General features: G+C 39.9%; 1 long non-coding RNA gene across 1 annotated transcript; it reads left to right on the top strand.

Moving 5' to 3' along the window:
* Nucleotides 1-927: 927 nt before the first annotated feature.
* On the top strand, nt 928-20,813 carry LOC134555402 (uncharacterized). Its single transcript, XR_010081420.1, has 7 exons — nt 928-1,063; nt 7,263-7,355; nt 12,256-12,357; nt 15,172-15,341; nt 17,537-17,626; nt 17,743-18,024; nt 20,198-20,813. It is a non-coding gene; the product is annotated as an uncharacterized LOC134555402 (long non-coding RNA).
* The last annotated feature ends 54 nt before the right edge of the window (nt 20,814-20,867 follow it).

Below are 20,867 nucleotides of genomic sequence, written 5' to 3'. Positions count from 1 at the left end.
TTGGGATTTTTTGAATCGTGATCAAGATGCTTTAGGAGATGAGTGAAATCATTTAAACCTTCGGCTGAGGCAAGTGTGAATTACTTTCTTGTTCTATGTTCTGTATTGGCACTTTTTTCTGAAAGTGAGGAGATTATCTACTGCAAGTCATGATTGGAGTAGGAAGGAGCTGTGCACCCTGGCAAGAAAATGTCTCTTTTTATATGTGAAACTCAGTGACTCAAACCACAACTCTCACATGAACTCACACTGAAGTGATTGTCCAGGACAAGTTCAGGGTATATTTCAGACTTCCTATTCTAGCTCACAGATGTAGTTTATGTTTTCTCATCCTAGGAGTGTGGGTTTAAGACCATTTGAATAAATTAAAACTGTCCTGTGGCAGTGACCTGTCATTCACTTTTTCCAGTGTCTCCAATCTTTATGAAATTTTATGTTATTGCAACAAATGTGTCTTATTTACATTGGATATCTTCTCTGCGATTAGTAATGCTTCATTTTGGAAGAAGTTGTCCAGGTCTCTTGTACTACCTATAACAAAGTTTCCATTCCTCAGTTTCCCAGAGGATGGCTAGTTCTTCCTGCTTTTATTTCAAATGCAGCACACAATCTTTTCTTGCCTTTGTGGCACCATCACTGCGGTTATTTTAAATCTGCCCTTCCTTGACTTACTTTATCAAGTACCTACATACAATACACTCATTTTTATTTCTCTTTTTTCTACCCATAGTGATTTGTGGCTAAGTATTAGTTGTTTAGCTTTTTTTTAGTTCTACTGCTTCTGGGTATTGTAGCTTCACTTTTCATGCAGCTTTAGATGGAACTGTTTTAGTGGTGAGAAATGGTTTAATGTCTGTCCTACTAGGAACTCTAAAGAGCTTGACATTCTGTGTCCAATTCCATTTTCTAGGCAGTATAAACTAAACTGGTGCACTCTCCTCAATTCTTGAAGTCTGGGGATTAAAAATCTGTGTACTTCTGCTTGGATAAACATGCACGGGCTCATGGACACAGGAAGAGGCATTCTTTCAAGAGGAGGATTCTTCCCCAAATTTCATGACAGGTAAGTTATCATAACACCTTCAAATGTCAAAACACCTATTGAAGTTATGATAGAATTCAAATGTCTTCAAAGTGATTCTGATAATCCTTTTTAAATATCAGCAAAATCCATTTTTCTCTAGGTGTGTTTTGGGAATGGTTCATTAAATGTCAATGTGTACCTGTAAAGAGGATCTACTGGAAATACTGTTGTGGAAATATTCACAAAATCTACTTCCTAGGCAAAAATCCTGCTAGTGGGAATGTCTTCAGGTTGGACTAGACTGGTCACTATAAACAAATTCAGTTCCCAATAATGAGAAAAAAATCCACATTTGCAGTTTAAGCTGCTTATCATTTGTTGCTAAAGTAGGTCATTAGCAAAATCAAATCCCAAGCATCAGGTTAGAAAAGGAATGATATTTCTGAGTCTGACTCATAGACAGAAAATTTGTGACCTTTGAAGTCTTCAATTACTTCCTAGAACCTGAATTTTCACCTCCAAATTTCTTTACTGAGCTTACTAAAGAACTTAGAGCAATCCCTCAGCTAAAGGTCACGGTGTTGTGTGGTGTTACCTGGGGTTTTATTATTTCCTCATAAACTATGACATTTATAAAATGTCAGCAGCTGAAGAAATCAGGGCTATATGAACATGGAGGAAGAGTAAAAAAAAACCAACAAAACTTGTTTACTTTGGCAATTCCATCAGCAGTGGTTCAAGTTGTGAATGTAATCAAAACAAATAATATTGTTTACAGATACTATTAATTACTGTCCTGGCTTGCCAGAGATTCATGTTGGTACACTTAGGACTAAAAATTAAGTCAAATCATACTTTATTTAATGGTGTGCTTGTGGTGTTTTCAGTAACCACAGAAAGCTCTCTCCTGCCAGAACTAACAGTACATTCCACTTTCTAATCCAGCCCGGGTGACCCACACCCAGGTAACTCATTAGCAGAAAAGTAGATCTTTGTCACATTCAGATAATGCAGAGATTACTTGGGGGTAAAAGAGTGATAGGGATAGTGACAGGTGCAAATAATGAGGATAGCAGGAGGCAGTCAGTGAGACGACAGAAAAGGGACAGCAGAGGGGCACGAGTGAGCAGCACCCCTGACTGCAGCCAGCTGCTTTCCCTTCTTTGGAGTGAGCAGCACCCCTGACTGCAGCCAGCTGCTTTCCCTTCCTCGATGTGAGCAGCACCCCTGACTGCAGCCAGCTGCTTTCCCCTCCTCGATGTGAGCAGCACCCCTGGCTGCAGCAGCTGCTTTCCCCTCCTCGATGTGAGCAGCACCCCTGGCTGCAGCAGCTGCTTTCCCTTCCTCAGAGTGAGCAGCACCCCTGGCTGCAGCCAGCTGCTTTCCCTTCCTCACAGTGAGCAGCACCCCTGACTGCAGCCAGCTGCTTTCCCTTCCTCACAGTGAGCAGCACCCCTGACTGCAGCCAGCTGCTTTCCCTTCCTCACAGTGAGCAGCACCCCTGACTGCAGCCAGCTGCTTTCCCTTCCTCAGAGTGAGCAGCACCCCTGGCTGCAGCAGCTGCTTTCCCTTCCTCACAGTGAGCAGCACCCCTGACTGCAGCCAGCTGCTTTCCCTTCCTCACAGTGAGCAGCACCCCTGACTGCAGCCAGCTGCTTTCCCTTCCTCACAGTGAGCAGCACCCCTGACTGCAGCCAGCTGCTTTCCCTTCCTCAGAGTGAGCAGCACCCCTGGCTGCAGCAGCTGCTTTCCCTTCCCCGTGCTGCCATCAGCTGCTGTGGTGCTCTCACCCTGCTGCCGCTCAGTGGATCAGTGGATTGCCATGAGCCAGCCAGATCCTGCTAATAATGGGTCAGGAAGAAATTCAAGGCCATGGGTGTCCTGCTAGTTAGGCTGAGTCAGAAACCTCTGCCCAGCAGACCCTGAGGTCGTTATGTTAATCAGCCTAAGTACTGTTCCCCTGTTGGCTACTTATGTTCCTTCCATGGCTGTGTTGCTAGAACATTCCTTCCTAAGGTTATAAATATTGCTGTACCCTCCATTGTTCTGGTCCTCGCTTGGTTACCCCCACAGAGCTCTCCCGGATACTGCGCACAGTTTGGGGGCACCATCCCTATTTTCTTTTATCCATTATAAAGTGCTCTTTTTCTGGTGCCAACCATCGCTCCTGCTCCTGGTTATTTTCTCTCCACCCTCTGCCCTGAGGTCAGGGGACCCAAAGGTTTGCCACAGATCCCTCACTGCGACATTAACCCTCCATCCCAAATGCCAATTTATGCTTCTGTGAGGGGAAACAAACCCCTTGTGTTTGCTCATCTCTGTGCATAGGCATGGAGTGATCACACACTGTGAGGCTCTGAGTGCTTGAGAACAAACCCACCAGTGAAAAGCAATGCAAATCCTCTGTCTTCAGTGTTATTTGTTGTTTGTTTGCTTTGATTTATAGCAAGATTGGGACCTTGCTCAGGCAACAGCCTGTGAGTGGCTTTCCTACTTCAGTCTGGTTAATTTACACTAATGCTTTATTGCACATCCTCTAACACCTGATGAATACCTGCTGCAATCAGAGGGATAGAGAAAAGAAAATCTCTTTATTTTTAAGACTTTTATAATCAGTGTTTAGTCACTGCGGCGAGTCAGGGAAAGGAACAGCAGCTCTATATCCGTACTCCTCATTTCTGGATTTTGGATAGAGGCACTGTCTGCATGTCTGGAGCAAGGCAGGAGGATAAAAGGCTTTGTTTAGAACCAGGCAGAGACCTGGGCACAGCTGAGGGGAAGCTCCTGACAGAAAGATTTACATCCCCTTGAAACTATTGATTTTCATGTTTTTCTGTTGGAGTTACAAGTGAAATCTGGCAGCCCCCTGTGAGAGCAGGTACACACCTTCCCTCAGGTGCATTCCACGCCAGGCAGGAGCAGACACAATCCTGGGGTATCTGATTGGAATTTTGGAAAGAGATTTTAATCTGATTGAGAATCAAGAGTTTCCAGTGGCCTTTACCAGAGGCAGAGGCTGATTAGAAATTAGGAGACAGAGTGGATAAAAAGGTGGAAAGGGGTCAAAAAGGTAGCTGATGGTAGGGATGGGGAAGTAAACTGAAAAGCAGAGAAGTGAAAACAGGGGGTTACAGGTATCCCAAAGGGCATATGTGACATATGTGTCTGATAATGATTCAGCTGGCAGAGATGGAATTCAAACAGACAACCAGGATTAGGCCTGCTTGGAGCATCTGGAGCCCCATTGGCACAGGGGCTTTCGGTGGACTGGGGGATATCTAGCTAGCTGAAAATCTAGCTGAATGTCTAGCTGAAAATCCCAAGGACTTGTGATGTATTTTCAAACAAACAAAAAAATTAATACATAGGATTCTTTTGTCACCTACAATTCAAGTAATAACTGATAATAACTAGAAAAAAATCAGACCTTAGGCTTGTCCTCCTGTAAGGTTTTTGATGGCTGGTTTGTTGCTTGAATTCCAAACAATTTTTCTGATCATATACGTTTATTATGCAAAACATATGTGCAGATTCCTTCTGGTATCCCCCTCCCCCCCAAAAAATCATATTGATAAACAAAACAAAGTTCTTCTATAACTTATCTATTTTCAGTTAAAATCAGACCTGTGCCTTACACACAGCAATGTAACTTATACTTCAGCTATATTAATGCAAATAATATAACTCTCTGGACATTCTTGTTTATTTCTGGGTATCGCTATGTTACATGGAATTAAATTGTTATTTGACATGAAATGAAAGGTAGAAAAATAGATTTCAACATTTTTGAGCATTTGTGTTTATGCTTAACTGCAAGCTTTCTGTTACAGTATGAATAAGTGTTAATTATGTGATCATAATGGAAAAGAATGCTGACCATAATGAGAGGAAGGAGCAGAAGTAAATCATCAGTGAAGGGCTGGGAAGGGATGAGATCTATTTCAGAAAATATCAAAGATACATTTGTTCACATCCAGACTTGTTCTCTTGACTCCTCTTATTGTCAGTGGTGAGAAACATGGCAGAGATTTACTCTTTTTTCTGAAATTGGGATCTAAACTAGGATGCTCTTGGTCTTTTTTAAAAGGTGTTCATTATTCTATTTGCCAGCTAATATTGATAACTTGCATTGAGAAGCTGATCCAGGTGTGTGGTTCCTGAAAAGACAGATGAACCAGAATAAAACAGACTCAGTTATCTGTTGACAGTGAAAGGCAGCTAAACATTCTCCATGAAACATGGGCTGCATGTTCTGCACTCTTTGCTAATGCAGCAGATTTGTGGCTGCAGGTTGGTGCCCCCTAAACTGCATTTTATGGCTTTCATCACTTTGTTGATTTTGGGGGTTTTTTTCAGGGAATGAGACTCTGATCTCATTATCAGTGTGAAATCCTTGGAGTTAGAGTTGCACAACTCTGTAGTGTGAGCAGTATTGGCTTTGAACCCTTGTGTGGATTATGGAGTTATGCTCTCTCTGCTACGATGACATTGTAATGAGGTACTGCCACAAGCATGGGCTTTGCTAAGGTACCGATGAGGATGGAGTGGTTTTGCCCTTTTCCCAAATACATCTATTTTTTCTTGTTTAATGCAGTGGACTGACTGGTATTTTTGACCAGTCTCCCATGGTTTCCACTAAGTGCAGCAGTTCTTTTACTCATTCCAGTATTCTCACTTGCTGTCATTGAATTGGTGAGGCAACTTTGCCTGCAGAGGAAGCAGCTCCTGTAGAGATAATGCAGCTTTTGAAAGGAGAGTTGATTATCAGCCATTTCTTTACATAAGTAGATGTGTACAGGAGAGGAAATAACTCATCATTTTCAACACAATAGCAAAGTTCAGAAGTGTTTGAAATAGACAAAGTAGAGTCATTAAACATGATGGAAATATTTCAGTACTTATTACTAATATCTATGATCACACTCAGCCTTTTTTATTAATCTGGTTGCATTATTCTTGAATTTGCAGCTTACAGATCCTTTTACTTGGGGTCCAAAGTCACAAGTAACCTATAGGATCAAGGGCTGATTTTGTGTTGTATAATTGATAGAATTCATCATATAGTGCTGGTTTTGCTCTCTGCTTCAAACTTTTAAAACTGGAAAATAATTTACTATTCAGCAATTCATGACACTTCGAAGAGATGATTTACATCACCAGGTTTAAAGATTCATTACTTGATTCTATAAATCACACTAAAAAGATTGGTTCTCCGAGTCAGCCCTTGTCAAATGTTCTTTGAACTGAGAATAAAGGGTTAGAAAAATAAAACCTTTGTGGCCTCACAAAGGGAAAAATGAATTAACATCAGTTCTGTGCCTCCAGCTGTACTGTCCCTTCATACCTAGGAAGTTGTACAGCCGCCTCTGTCAGCACTTTTCCATCTGTGTCCCATTCTTGCTCACACTACTTCACCTGTGAGCCGAATACTCATGAGCACGGTGTTAAAGGACTATTCTGCTGCAAAGGCAGAAACTTTTTGAAATCTCTTTGTCCAGCTTCTTAAAAATATGCAAATATTTATCAGCTTTTTTCAAACTTTGTCAAGTGTTACCGAAATAATTCATTCTTTTTCTGATTCATCTGGATGCTACTAGAATTTGCTAAGATAGAAAAAATCATCCCAAATAAATTCAATGTCACAGAATGACCAGGAAATTACAAAAAACATTAGATTGAAGTCCAAAGTTCTGGAGCATAGACTGTGTTGTGGGCACAGCCCTTTTCTCAAGACAGGAAACGCATCCTGTAAAGTATGAACAGTATGAAAGTCAATATAATAACACGATCATCTCCCCATGAAAAAAGAATCAAATACCACCTGACTGAATCCAAACGAGGGTGCAACTAAGAAGATGAAGCAGAGTTTGTATAAGCTAAGTCTCCATAGAGGTAGAAGATCTAGCTAAGATGCAGCTTTATAATGAAAGTGGGACTTGGAAAAGGGAAGTAATAGCAGGCAGCCAGCTGAACACTTGGAGTCAGACTCTCTTTCTCCCACAACATCATAAGCTTGGTATGAGTAAAGAGAATGACAGCTGAAGCTTGGCTTTCAACAATGTGCAAAAAGAGGACATGTATGACGTTTTCTGAATTAATTCTTACTGTGCTGCTTGCAATCTTTTATATAGCCCTGGACTTCCCTCTGCCCTGTACAAAGGTCAGTTAGGAAAGTTTTTTTTATGATTTTCATTAATGAAAGACACAACCCTCACATACCTGTTTGCCTCTCTTCCAGGATGGGAGGTGAATCATGCTGTCTGCCTTGCAGATACACAATACTGCTACCACAGCCTCGGCAGAGATGCAGAGGAGATCAGCCCGGGTTAAGGTACTCATGGACTTGAATTCTCTTTCTCTCCCCTCTCCTGCCTCATCACTCCTTGTAGCTTACCCCAAACCTGTGTTGCTGTTCTTTGGGCATAGCCTCTGTGACAGCAGCCTTGGATATAAAATACTACTTTCAGCCTCCTTTTGGCTACTTCATCAATTATTAATTATTATTTTATTCCTATTAATTATTATATTATTCCCATTATGTCGATGCTGTCACACCAGTTATTGATATTATTATAGAAATTATTTCAAACATGCTTTTTTTCTTTTCCAAACTTGAACAATAGAGACGAATCTAGCGCTTATTTAAGACAGAGTCCTTATTCATATCTTTCCTTCTCTGTAACCCCCTGCTGACCTCCAACACACTGAAGCCTGTAAATTGCAAATAACAGTATAACACTGGCCACTGTCCCCACAGCAAGGGGAAAATGAACAGCGGCACCAAAGCCTCAAACCCAGAGACCTATTGTGAATTCAAGTGAAATTGTTTTAGAACGTGTGATCCCTCTGTCCTTAGGTGCTCAGAGAGGGATGCCTTTGATATATAGCACTGATAAGAGGCTTATTCCATTAGGCTGTAGTGATTCTCACTTTCATGCATCATTTGACAGAGAAAATGAGAATTTGCAGAAATAATAGCTAATGTAAAGTATATCATGTTGCAGTGCAGTTAGACAGGTAGGAAATAAAGTTTATGTATTATTTTATAGAGTGGTTTGCACATTTTATTGTATGTGCACAGAAGAGATCCTTTGGGGTTGTTTTTGTTCCATATCAAATTTAAAACTGCTAAGAACATTGGGTTTGGATCAGAATGTATCCTCTTAACAGAGGCTGGGGTTTCAGTTTCCCATAAATATTCTTACACAAGTCATAAAGGTCAAATTAAAACTGGATGAAGAAAAGGAAAGCTGGAAACAGAAACATGAGGAAAATAAAATGGTCACTGACTTAAATAACAGCTTCATAGTCCCACAGCCCACCTTATATCTTCAGACACACACAGGCACCACCTTAAAGCTGAAGGAATGTTTGTGACTTTTCTGGGGGCTATTTCAAAAGCTTCTCAAACTACTTCTCACCCTGCTTGCTGAGATCCACACTGAAGAGGAGTTTCTTTTCCGTGCATTTCTACTTATGGGAGGATGGCATTGTAAACATCAAGAAAGTGCATTTTAATTAATGCCTTTGATTCCCAAGAACAGATTGGCAATGGTTAAATCATTTGTTGCACAGTAAGCTGTGACAATCACTTGCAGTGGTAAAATATATCACAGCCTACTAAAATTTCCAAGATTTTTGGATGCACTATAAGCTCCAAGGTGGTAGATAATTTTTCCTGCTGCACTTTAGTGCATCCATAATTGATGGACCTTGTGAACAATAATCTGAATTGTCTAGCAGAAGACCCATTTACTATTATTTACAAAAAAGTGAGTAAATAACTTACGATGTAACTGTTTCTATAAGGAGATAAAGTGACTATGGCAGCTTCTGTAACAAAGGAAATCATAAGCACTATTTTAAATTGTGGTATTTGCATAGTTGTGCATAAGAAATTGGGGGAATTTGATTATTTCCCACACTTCAGGAACAAGATATGAAAGAAAGGAGGGAAAAAGCTGCATTCCTTCACACCATGCTCTTAGAGGAAGCAAATTTAGCTTAACAGGATTTCATGAACACACCTCAAGTATTTTTCTAATGCTGACAGTTTTCTGGAAACTTTTCCTATACTTAGAATGTTTCAACTGCTCTAATAAACAATCAAAACCTTTTAAATTTATTTGAAATTTGATAGTTTTCCCCTCTGCAGTCCTTAAATTGGAGATATAAAGGAGAAAAAAAAGTAGGAGCGTGTGTGTATTGGTTCAGTAAGTGAAGCAATATCCTGGGATGTGTGAAACCCAGGTTCATTTCACTGGTCAGTTTGGTGTGAAGGGAAAAGTTCTTTTCTAAGACCGTGGAGATAGCACCAAGACAGGCAAATGGAGGAACTACATGCACAGGAAAAGTGAACAGCCAGCTGGTAAAAAGGACATGTTTTATTCATCAAAATTTAGTTAGAAGCTTCCAACTGATTGTTATTTTTAGCATCAATAAAACAATAGAATACTTCATTACTTCCATAAGATTTTATTTACCTCAGTCCTAATCATAAAGAATAAGCAAGTTTATATTAAAATATCATCAGATTTTCCAAGGGTTTTGCTCCATTGTTTATAAAGTCCTGCTAATTGTGACCTGACATGTTGTTACACTCTCAATTCTCTGTTCCCCTTCTGAGTACCACGCTATTTTATATTTCAGAGAGTCATGCAAAGGCTGAACATATCTCATTGCTTCCACAGTAAGGAAGAAATTTGCAAGTGGTCACGGAGTTCTAGAGTTGGAGCCTTTGCTTTTTAGATGACCCGATCCTCTGAGGACAGCAGAGAGCACTTGCTCTTTCTTCCTTTGGAAACCTTTGATTATGAAGGAAATACCCAGTGAAGTGCTATTCTGAGAACTGGGAGAGTCTCTGTGCAGCATCACTGATTTTGCCTTGCACTGCTGAGTGTAGCTTCCCTTTTTCTGCTACTTCCATGTTATGACAAATAACTCCTACATTTCAATGCTATGGTTCTCGTCATATATGACAGTGATCTGCAGTACAGAACTGATTCATAGACCATGTAAACAAAATGCAGGAGCTAAGGTGTGGCAGAAAATGGAAGAACATTAGAACTCAGTAAAAACAAATGCATGTTTCATATTTCATTCATATGCATGAAATGCTTCTTTCTGTACTTGCCTTGAGGCAATTTTTAACTACGCTTGTTTTCAGCTACTACATTATTTGGTGTAGCAGAAACCACTAAGAGAAATAGGGAGAGCATAACTGAAGAGGAATGCAAGTCATCAAAAAAGTGATTTTTTTTACCACTTTGTATACTAATTTTAGAACATTGCAGACATCACGGCTTTCCTAGGTCAGCCACATGCATCGAATATGCTGTTAAATTTTTCATCATTTCCAATTCTGTTGCTCACATCATTTCCTGGTAGTCATCATAATCTTGCCTTTAAAACATTGCAGTATAATCCAGATCTTTGATGAAAAGGTTCTGAGTCTCTAACAAGGAACCGACAGTTTAACTTCATGTTTGAAAGTTAAATATTTTTAGTGGCTCCTCTGATCTTTTTTTACAGTGTTTCAGAAAACTGTAGATTAAACCTTCTCCATTGTTGACAGATGATGTGAACTAACTATGCTTGTATAAACAAGTTCACACAATTCCCGTGACATGAATTCCAGTCCAGTCAAGAGGATCCCACAGAACTGTGCTAGGAACCTGCTCCATTGTAAATACCATGAAAGAAGGGAAAAGGTATCATATCCTTCATTTCAGAATCTGGTCTGAGAGGTGATCAAAGAACTGAAAAATACCTCCTTATGTTAAGTACAATGGACTGAGTGCAGTGGCTTGATAAAAGTTCAGTCTATTCCTGTGCTCTCCTAAATGACCAGGAAAATACACTTTCTTCAAGCTTTGGAGAAGTGATTTTGAAAACTGAGTTTTCTAACTCAGGAACTCTGTCCACAGGAAGTGAAACTTCTTTTGAATCAGAAATACCCATTAAATCATTTGAATGCAATCAGCTCAGTCATCACAACCCATTGTTTATTATAGAAGACACAGGCATTTTTCTTGGCATAGTTCATGCATAAATTCATTCTGAACTGATGAAGTTTATTGGTAAATACTCCAAATTTACTTTCTTGCTCTGCTTTTAGTGTTCAAAGTACTACAAAAGCATGTACTGTCAAGACTGCATGATACATTCTAAGAATTTGTAGCCACAACGCTACTTTTTTAAAGATTGGCTGACATAAAAGTAATGTTTGTTTAGCTACCAGACTAAAATGACCATTTATTTTTTTTTTTCTACAGGAATATAAAAAATCTCTTATTTTATTACAATGGAATATTTTCAGAGCAATCTGTTCTAGGAAATAAGCATTTGCTGTGCTGGACAATGAGAAGGCAAACTCAGATGCTGTAAACCAGACATTTTTCCAATAAAACCTGAACTGGTACTACCAGCTGGTTTTATGGAGACTGATAGCATGTATTTTATGACTACTGTGTAATGTGAGCTGGGTTTTGGCCAGAGACAAAAGTGAATATCCTCAATAGTCCACTACTGTTATCAGTGATGTTACAGCACCATCTACAGTCCCAGCTAAGCTGATAAAGGAAATACCCACAGAATAATAATCAGTTCCTCTTTGAACTAATACATACAAATACTTTAAACTAGTCATGTATAACCAAAGTACAGCTCGTAGAGCATTTCATCCCAGTGAAAACTCTTCTTGCTGCTGTGTAACCTGAACATTTCATGAGTGCCAGAAAACTGAGTCCTGTTTATACTCATCCTTCAGTCGTGTGATCATTTCAGTGCATGCTTATTTTTAGCCTAATGGAAGATTTAAGACCCAGTACAAAACTTTATTTCCCCTTCTAATGTAAAGTCAAAATATGAGGAAAATCTTCCTTCCCAGAATTTCTTAAACAAATCAGCTCAGAAGGTATTTTGGGTTTAAGAATACTAAGTTCCTGTTTTGAAGAACACTTTACATACCAAAATTTTGCCCTTTTTTACAGCCCATTTTGCTGAAAGCTGTCCAAGTGACACAGTGCAACTGCCTGACAATGTCAAATATGAGACAACTTGCTAAATATCACCTAAATGAATCCTTCTTGACTGTCAGGACAGAGTAAATCCCTAGCAGAAAGGTGAAGGGTTTGACAGGAAGGGTACAGTTTAGATATTCTCACTCAGGAAAGTAAAGGTGTTTTTAAATTTTATTTAACCCTGCTCTTTGCATCTTCTCATTATTTTAGAAATGAAACATGATGAGGTGGTTTTGAAACAGTCATGTCACAGGACCAGACACCTTCACGTCTGGATTTGCACAGGTCTTTGGCCAAGTTAGATGATGAGAGGTAAGTAGATCACTATGCTGGTATTTCTATGGAAATGTCTAAAAAGGAGGATTTAATCTGTGTGGAATTCATGGCATAGTATCCTCAGTAAGATATAATTCTTTAAATATTTTTCTTTACAAGTTCTGAATGAAGATGATTTCCCCCCTCATTTATGGCAGCTTATCTTTGAAAGCGTAGAAAAGAACCTCAAACCTAAAAATATAGATGGTAAAACCTGTGCCTGGATGAGCAGGTAGCTCTCAACAACCCTGGGGGCTCCAGTGGTCAGCACCACCTTGGGTCTCCTTGAAATACAGTGTAGCTTTAGACAGTGAAATTATTTACCAAATACAACAGCACGTGGATTGGAATTCCAATGTATGCAGCTAAAACTGAAAGTCTCAACTAAACTCCAATCTATCCCCAGAGCACCCAAAAATCCACTGGTGCCCGAGATTTCACTGGGGGATTTCTCAGGGTCTCTGTGTAGTGCTCTGCTCACAGCAGCAGCTGTGTGGGAGAGGCTGGCAGCTTCTCCCCATCTGCCCCTAAACCCACCCCTGAGTCAGGAGAGTCAAACGAGGTGACACTTTGATTTCCTCTTCTGGAGATCTGAGGAGCATGCATTGCTCATGCCTGATGCATGACAGTGACAATAAAATACGTGGCAGCAACCACAGGGAGAGGAGAGAGCTGGTTCAGTGCCTTTCCCAGGCAGAGAGTTCTGGTTTTCCTCTCCTGTGCTTTGGCTTCCCGTGGTGAGTCCGTGCACGGAGGAACACGAGACCCGCACGGCTCCACTGGTGCAGGAACATTCCCGGCCCCTGGAACGAGCCCATGGAATTACTGCCACTGGCAGATGAACAGAAATGCTCAGGACTTGCCATGTGCACATCCCCCTCTGGAGACAAAGCTAGGAGCTCATGTTCCAGCAAATAATGAAGCTTTATAAATGTCATTTTTAACTGAGTTAAATCACACAAGTTCATGATTAACCAAGAGATGAGGTAAGAAAGACTTCAGCATCCTGCAGCTTTTACAGGACTCCACATAAGGCATTAGGAGACACTAATCCTGCAGTTCTTTATGAACTACCCACACATAAACACCCATAATTAAATTTATGTTAATTTTTGTTGTAACTGATCTAAGTAACTTCTTATTGTCAGAACTTTTAATTATAAAACATAAATTGGCTAAACATCTCTAATACAAAGAGCTATTCTAATTTATTCTAATTCCTATAAAAACCTAGCCAAGTACTAAAGTTAATAAAGAAAAGTGATGCAGCCCTGGTTCTTGTGCCCATGATAAATTTAGTTAAGAATCCAGACACAGCTGCAGCAAACAAATATTGAATGTCATGTTTCCAACCTCTGTCTAAGCTACCTTTTTTTGTTTGTGTTAAAATATAAATTCTCCCTGCTGATTCCAGATCTTAAACTGAATTTTTCACACTCACCTATCTACATGTAAATTACAGTAAACTGCAGATACTTAAAGTGGCTATGTGAAGTGGTATCTTTGCAAAGACCACTCTTTCTGTTAAAATGTATGTTTAAATTCCTACATAAATCTGGATAGAAGGTTCTGTATGAGGTATAATTTTCAAAGAAAATTCTAGAGCCAGTTCTATATAGGCAGCAACCCCTGACTTTGTGGGGGTTTTAATACTCACAAACAATGGGAAGCTGTGTTTGGCACCTGCTGTTTGGATTATCTGTTGAAGATCCACGTGATGAAAACCTAACCACAGGGAAACGGTTTGGGTCAAACAGAGAAATGCTGGTACCCAACACTGCCACTGTGTGTTCCCTCACTGCCTGAGCTGAAATAGCTAAAATGAAACATTGCTCTATTTGTACACAGCGTCATTTTGGCCATGATCACCAGATGGCATCATTACAAAACCCTTCCCATCAAAAACCCCACAGCTCTTTATGTAGGAAGGTTTTATCTATGTTGCCTTTGCTGAGATGCAGAAGAGAATTTATAGCTTAGAGTACAAGCACCTCTTTCTGCCTTTAAATTATTACATAGAAATCATTTAATTAAGCTATTAAATTATTACATTGTTATTTAAACAATGCACTTCTGAACATCTTTAAAGAGTCAAATATCTTCAGTGATGTAGTATATAGATAAGAAATAATTCAACAGGGTGGTCAGAGCTCTGTCTTGCAGCTATAATGGCTGCAGATCCCACAGCTTTCTAAGCCAAGCTCAGGAAAGGGGCTGAAATATTGTAATGGAAGGTACAATAGTTCTAAAATCTACGTAAAAGCAGTGTAAGCTCCCTGAAGATGCTTTGCCAGAAATAAGGGACCAACATAATGATGCTGACATTTTTGGACAAGTAGGCAAGGATCTGATGACAGGGGGCTTGCCACAGTGGGGCAGAATCACTGGCTAAGGAGATACAGCGCAGATGAAACTGCCATGAGGGGATTGAATAAATGTCTGAAAGCCAGAGTCAGAGATTGCCTGGCTGTGTTTCTTATGAACATGGAATTCTGTACTTCCCAAGGTGCTTGGAATCATGCACTAAGGAAATGAGGTTGTGAATGGGCAGGGAAAACGAAAATTGCCCCAGACAATGAGAAACAAAGGCAGCGTGCTGGCTAAGGTGACCAGCCATGTGATGTGGAAGTGTCTCAGCATGGAGCAGGCCATGAGCTCCACTGTTACTGACACTGCAGACCATGTGGATCAACATCTAATAGTTACCAAAAATAATAAAAAGATGAAGTCTTTCGAAGTGTACAAACAGGGAGAAAGCCTGGACGAGACACAAAGTAATCCTTCTATTCTCCTTCCATTCTCCTCCCCCAGCAGAGAAAGTCTTCACCTGAGATAAGGAGTCCCCTTTGTCCTGTCTGAGAGACAAGAATCCGCTGGAGAGAACTGAGGAGGAGGAATGAGAGTGGTTGGAAGTTCTGCAAACGTGTCAAGTCTGAGAAGGGACAAGGGAAAAGCAATCACAGAGAAAACTGCTTCAAGAGGTAAAGGGTTCAAATACCACAGAATATCAATTTGAATTCAAGAAATAGAGCAATGAGGCATTACATTAAATAGGTGCTTTGGAAGGTTACAGAGCTTAAATTATTTAAATACAGATTAGAAAGGTACATGCAGACATTTGTCAGAAATGATGTGGTTAAAACTGATACTGACTTGTGGCCTAAAAGCCATGCTGAGGACTCTATTTAGTTCTCTGCAGACATCTGTAGACTGTCCAACAGTTCAACAAACTTTCATTTTCAACCTCACACTTTGCTTATCTAGATGAATACTTAAATTCTGTATATTCATCTGCCAAAGAACCTAAAACTGTGGAGGACATCTTCCCTCAGAATTACTGGTCCACAAAGCACAGCATCTTTGCTGGTAAAAAACCAGTGTCATTCTAGTGTCACTAGAATGGCATTTTCTAAGGCAGACTGGTCACCTGGCACCTGTCATAAATTCCCACGTGAACCCTTAGACAGAAACCAAAACAAACACAAACCCAGCGATGGGATAGCACACTGCTGTAGCACTATTAGATTATTCTCTGTATATGCTCCCAAGCACACACACGCTGCTGTAGCATTATTAGATTATTCTCTGTATATGCTCCCAAGCACACACACGCTGCTGTAGCATTATTAGATTATTCTCTGTATATGCTCCCAAGCACACCCTCCTTGTTCACAGATACTGTGTGATCAGGTCAGTTAACAGGATAGGGACTGGAGCTTTGTTCCAGCTCTTTAAAGCTGGAACAGCAAATTGTGTAGTGAATTAGCTACTCGATTACTTTGGCTTTCCACAACCATGTGGCCCAACACCTGCTACTTATTTGTCTTTTTTTCTGCAGTAAATAGCTATTCTTTGTTGGGTACATTTTTAAGGCCCTGAAATAGAAGCAGAGAGAAATGTAGATATGGGATGGTAATTGAGGGAAAGTGTGACCAGTAACTAACTACTTATTGCTGTGAGAATGCACTGTTGGCAGCTGGACAAAGCTGGATTCAGTCAGTCATTTATTCAAAGAACACAAGCAGGAAATACCCAAATCAACAGAGCAGGTGTAATAAAATCAGGCTTCGCACGCAACTGAGATCCCAGAAAGAAAGAGGAAAGTGCTGTCTTGCAAAACACATGGAAATTAGCACTCCTGGGTTCTTGGGTAGCAAAGACACTGCCACCAAAGTCAGGATGTTCCTTCTGGTAGAGACTGTGGGGCGATTTGCCATAAACTCCTCGCCTTGTCCATCTCCTTCCTGAGAAAGCTGGTGCCACTGACAGGTAGGACTCCACAGAGGAGCATTAAAGAAGATGAATGTGACACGAGAGAAGAGAGGGAGATACCAGGGAGTGTGTGTAGAGCTGTTCTCCCTTTGTCACTCCCCCTTTTGCTGATAACAAGTTAAACTAGTAGCTATTTTCTGATAGGATGCTTTTGTTAGACTAACAAGATATTCTTGGCTCCTTGAAGACAGTGTGCTTCCTTTCTGTCCCAGGACAAATTTTATTGCACTTCACTTCCATAAAAACAGAGAGGGAATTGTGCTGTTTATATGTGATTTATTATTTGGCAGCCATAATTCTGTATGTACTTTAAGAAAAAAAATATATAGCAGCTGACTAGAGACAAGCAAATTCTAGGATAACTGTTGCTGTTCACTTCTCTTCAGAGACTATTTTTAAATCCAAAGTGCACTTATGTAAAGAAAAAAAGAACCTAAAATTCCTCTTCAATTTTTTCACCTTTTTTTTTTTAAATATAAATATTCCAGTGGAAAAGAAAAACAAAAAAGTACTGTTCCTGTGTAGAATTAACATTTTGATGAGATTAGCTCAGTCTAGGCATAATGTAAATCAGAAAAGGACATATACAAAGATTTTACACTACACTAGCAGATAAATACTTACACATTTCTTAAATTAATTCCATATGCTCCTTAAATAGGTGCAATTATTATTAATATGCTTCTTCAGTGCTTTATGCAAACTGCTTGATTCTCTTCACAGTTAATTAAACCCTTAGCTGTTCAAATTGCTGTAATCATTGTAACAGACAGTGGTTTTAAGGATCACATACCATGTCTTTTACTCATAAAAGAATCTTATTTCACATTTTGAAAAACTGACTGTAGATCTTTCCAACCATACGTATCAAGATAATTTCATTTCCTTGCTCTCTTCCCTCCAGCACCGCTCCATGTCACACCTCAGCAGTGCATGTTTGGGTGAGCTTCCACAGAAGGGTTGCCTGGGTTCTCTGGGAAGCCAAGTGGTGCAGGTAAGAGGGAGTACAAGCAGCCATCTGTTCCTTGTGTGGTTTTCAGATAGTTCTGTTTCACCTGTAACCCAATACCAACCTAGTACAGACAGAAACTGCTCTGCTTCTCTTTACAGCCACCGAGAGCAAGTGCCACTGAGATGCCCAAGTTCATCCTCCAAACACTGCGGCATGTGGGGCTGAAATTCAATAGGGGTTTCAAAGAAGAGGGGTGGAGCAGGTGTTGGTTCATCTCACCGACTGCAGGGCCATCCCTGGGAGTGCCTGCAGGGCAGCAGGAGGTGGGGCTGGAACTTGGCACGGTTGTTCCCCAGGCACTGGTGAGTGTGTGCTGAGCCAGCAGGACATGGCAGAGCCCTGACGGAGCTTCCCCCCTGGACACACCGCCTTTAGTCTAGGTGGGTGCATCTCCTGCTCTTCCCTCGCTCCCCACATCATCCTTTTATGGAATTGAGCCAATCTGCCTAAAGGCTGGCTTAACTAAGCCAAGGCTAAGTAGCAGAGACTGATCTGTTTGCCAGGTGGTAGTTTGGGATTAAATCAACCGCATTGCGTGCTGCCTGGCAGCCTCCAAATAGACCTAGCATTTCCTCAAAAGATTACTTAGAAATTTGCCATTTGTAGGAGCACCCTCAATGGCCTGCACTTCAAAACTCATTACTTCAAGAATTTGGGGAAATATCAAAGCATTGCTACAATGTGAGGGGTTGGTTTTCTACGTTTTATATCCTTCTAAAATCTGTGATGGGATAGGGTAGAAGATGATGAGGTAGATTTTCACTCATGAGCTCTCAAATCTGACTTTTTCTAATAAATAAGGCAAAGATAACATAAACAGGAGTGTTGAGAAACAGTACCATATTAATTTTACCTTTTTTTTCTAATTCCTTTCCTGCTTTTCTCTACCCTTGCAGTCATCTTCCTTTTATTATTTTAATAAAGCCTAATTATGGGGGGGAGTTTAGCACATAAGAAGTAATTTTAAAGTCTGAATGTAGTTAAAGGCATGTGTATCTGAATAATCAGTGTATTCCAAGTCAACCTAATCTATACTGCATTTTGCTAAACAGTTGGTTTCAGAAAAAATAATTTTCATAATTACAATTGTTTGGGTAATTATTGTGGGTAAGCATTTATTTCTAAAGTCTTTCTTTTTTCTGTGAAAAAATTTAATGGGAGTATTGTATTTTGAGAGCTTGGCATTTTAAAAAGTCATAAGCAAGATAAACTATAATTATTTTTGAAGATGTAAGTACTCTTTGCTCTTTAGCAGCATGAATTTTCTACTAATCTTGTAATAACTCAACCAAATTGAAACAATAAATATTCTAGCTGCCTTTCTTAGAAGTTTCTGTTCTGTCTGTTCTGTTCTGTCCACAGTGGAACCAGGATCCACCTAATGGAATTGCACTGTTAAAACTAACAGAAGTCAAAAACTTTGACAAAATATTTTTAGCTTCATCAAGAAAACTGCAGTACAGAAGTACACTTGGAGCACTGAAAATTGCTTTCTGCTTTTATTTTCATGTGCTGACATTCCTATATTTCAATTAACAGTAAAGCAGTTAATGGGTACAGAAATGCCTCTCAACTTCTGATGTCACAGTGACCATGTTCTTTCTTACGTTACTTTGTTGGATCCTGGATGATTAATACATTATGATGCCAAAATATACAGTTTCTAAAGAGCTAAAACATAAGAAGGAAGATTGCTAAAGCTGAGCTATTACTTGCAGTGTTTTAATCTTTTTTAGGTGTGGTACATGTGAACTGCATTAAACTGCAGCTTACCAGTGATAAACCAGTTTATCACAGCATATCCATATGCCCTTTGTCTCTTAACTTCCAGCAAATGGAAATTCTCTGTAGGTACTGTGGCCCTTGGAGAGCTCTCACTGGAGCAGATTTGTTTGAACAGCAAGAGGAACAGGGAGGGACCTTTATCCCCAACCCCTTCTGCTGCTGAAGGGGCAGGAAAAGAAGTTGAGTTGAGCCCAGGAAAAGATGGGGAAGGTTTTATTTTTGTTTGTGTTTCTCACTATCCAAATGTATTTTAAACAGCCATACATTTAAATTCCTCTTGGCCAGCTCTGTTCTGTCCTAGATGGTATCCAGTAAGGGATCTTCCTGTCCTTTACCTTGACACATGAACTCTTTCATCCTATCTTCTCCCCTTGTCCTCCTGAGGGGGGGGAAGTGGGATGAGCCATGTGCGTGAGTGGATGCTGGCCAAGGGTTATCCACCACACATTCGCATTTAGATTATACAATGTCTATTTTATCCAGATTAAATTAATTTCTTTGCATTTCTATTGCATATTCTAAAATTATTGAATCAAATCTCTTTTTATAGATTGTCTCTTCATTGCTACAAGTGGCAGAGTATTTTTATGTTATCAAATAGAAAGGTGAATGGTCCTGTTGCATTTTCCTTTGTGTTAATACACAATTCCTCTGGAAAAAACAGAGAGTCAAGGACCTGTGAGCATGTCCTCAGATTTTCCATGGGAACAGAGATAGGATTCCTGATTATTTCAGTCCTCCTAAATCTGTCATTTCTTTGTGGAGCAGCAAGAAACTACTAAAGAATCTACCAAAAAACACCATGGTTGTATGACTGGGATGAATCTAAAGTTTCAAAGATGATGGTAAGAAGTGTTTAATTTTGCTGTTTGATTGTGAACTACACACTGCATCTGTTAGATAGTGTTTTGGCTCAAAAAATCTAAAAAAACCCTGATTTACTATACTTTTGCATCTCCCTTTCAAATACATGTAGAGAGAGACCAGAAAGCCACTTTAAGCACTAGCCCTTTTCTCCAGGTGGCATTTTTTGGTGTTATCAGTTCATGGTGTGAGGGATACATGTGATTATCTTCCTGCAAACTGTGGAGCATCTCCAAGGCTTAGATAAATTTCTGTTTTGTTTCACTGAAGGAAGCCACAATTTGAAACTGTTACGAAAACGACAAAGAACTACCCAAAGCTACCTATGTATGTGCAGAGTTCCAGTATTTATACTTTACCTGCAGGCTGGGAGGATGGAATCCTTCAGCTGAAGCCATTTGAAATGTATGGATGTAGATTAAGACAGCTGTCTCCAGCATTCTTTACAGAGGTAGTTGCTGGCAGGGGGCACTTCATTTCAAAGTCTGTCTGCATTCATGTTTTACAGAGCCTAGACAATCACTTTCAGCCATCCATCAAATTTTTGATTTATCATAATAGCCCCCAATGCCAT

The sequence above is a fragment of the Prinia subflava genome, chromosome 10 (assembly GCF_021018805.1).
Source record: "Prinia subflava isolate CZ2003 ecotype Zambia chromosome 10, Cam_Psub_1.2, whole genome shotgun sequence".
Lineage (NCBI taxonomy): Eukaryota > Metazoa > Chordata > Aves > Passeriformes > Cisticolidae > Prinia > Prinia subflava.
This window is presented reverse-complemented; position numbering and strand designations above follow the sequence as displayed.